The 1864-nt window shown below is 38.7% G+C and overlaps 1 non-coding gene across 1 annotated transcript; it reads left to right on the top strand.

The window, feature by feature from the left end:
- Positions 1-849: 849 nt before the first annotated feature.
- On the top strand, positions 850-956 carry LOC114629243. The gene has a single exon (XR_003712623.1). It is a non-coding gene; the product is annotated as a U6 spliceosomal RNA (small nuclear RNA).
- The last annotated feature ends 908 nt before the right edge of the window (positions 957-1864 follow it).

Raw genomic sequence — 1864 nt, 5'->3', positions numbered from 1 at the left:
CATACCCCAAGACAGAAACAATACTCAACACTGCTTGGATGACCAAGAACCAGAGTCTAGATAGCCCAGAGTCCTAGACTAAAACCAAACACTACTGGTCTTAAAAATAAATAAAGTATCACGAAAATGACTTCTTATGATACTCTGTTGTACTCACAGATCAGTGAGTTACTCACTCGTCATTAAAGAAGCTTCTTCTTGCAGCAGATGGGAAGCAATACAGATACCAACAACCAGATATTATAGAGAAAGAGAGAAAGAGAAGGGAGAGCGAGAGCACGAGAGTGAGAGACTTTGGAACACACATCTCTAAATTCCTCCCCTTAATGTTCCCTGTAAGAGGAGTCAGAAAGAGTGTAAGAGCCAAAGGCGACAGAGACTACAGGAGAGCAAGGGCCTCTAAATCAAGTGAGTAAAGTTTAGATGATCTCACAGAGGCTGAAGGAGCAAGCAGAAGACCAACATGGGTCTGTACCAGTTCCTCAGTGTCTATATTAGTGTTCCGCTTATGAGTTGTTATGAGACTCCTGAGTGTGTGAACTGAACCAGTGGGTCTTGATTCTTGTGCCTGATCATGGGGTTCTTTCATTTCTCTTAGGTTGTCTGGTTGAGCCTTGATGTATCAGGTTTTGCTTTATTTTATTTTGCCATGTTTCATTGTTATCTTTTAGTACTCTATTCTTTTCTAATGATGGACAGATAAGGAGTATATCCAAAGGGGATGAGAGATGGGGAGGGATTGGGAAGAATAGAGAGAAATTAAAATCAGGGTATATTGTATGAGAAAGAATCTATTTTCAATAAAAAGTGGGGGTTAGAACCCAAAACAAAAATTAAAAACTGAAATGAGTGCTTGCTTTGGCAGCACATATACTAAAATTGATATGATACAGATAAGATTAGTACAGTCCCTGTGCAAAGATAACATGCAGACTCATGAAGTTTTCTATATATTTAAAGTGAAGAAATAAAGGAGTTAGTGAGAAAAACTGAAAAAGAAACATACAAAAAGATCCACAAAAACAAAAAAAAATTAAACAAACAAAAGGCCAATAAGAAGAGAAAGAGAGAGAGAGAGAGAGAGAGAGAGAGAGAGAGAGAGAGAGAGAGCCACTAAATACCTTGAATTCATTTTGTGTTGGTCAAGTACTCTATTCTTGGGGCCTACTATCGAGTATGGTTGATATACTCAGTGACATTCCATTGGGAAGAAACTGATTTTCTCCATTTGACAGTAGATATCAATTGCAGGTAGCTATTTGGTTATGGGTGGGACCCCATGTCCACTTCCTCTCCTCCATGCTGGGACCCAGTCTGGTTTGAACCTGTGCATGTCTTATGTGTGCTGCCACAGTCTCTATGAGTTCTGTTGTATTTGTTGCATCAGTTCTGTTGTATCTGAAGAATAGTGTTTCCTTGGACTCACCCATCCCCTCTGGCTCTTACACTCTTTCCACCTCCTCTTCTACACAGATCCCTGAAGGGAGGGGTTTGATGATGACACTTTATTTATGATTGAATAATATCTCACTTTGCACCTTGTCCAGATGTGAGTCTCTGGTTAATTTCCATCCACTTCAAGAAGCTTCTCTGATAGGCCACTGCGGGGTTGGTATGATGTGATATATAGGTCATTGGTTACATAATTTTCCTTAGAATTCAAAAAACTTATGTTTCCTGAAGCATCTTTATTGACTTCTCATCTTTTTAACTTTTGATGAATGGTCTATGAGTAATTATGTTTGCAACTGGCTTGATATTGTAAAACCTAAATCTGAAATCCAATGCCTCTTAAAACAAAACTAAAATACACAGAGCAGAGAAATTGCAATGTGTATGTTTTTGCCTAAACTACAACAATTCC

Source organism: Grammomys surdaster, unplaced genomic scaffold (genome assembly GCF_004785775.1).
Source record: "Grammomys surdaster isolate TR1022 unplaced genomic scaffold, NIH_TR_1.0 278, whole genome shotgun sequence".
Lineage (NCBI taxonomy): Eukaryota > Metazoa > Chordata > Mammalia > Rodentia > Muridae > Grammomys > Grammomys surdaster.
This window is presented reverse-complemented; position numbering and strand designations above follow the sequence as displayed.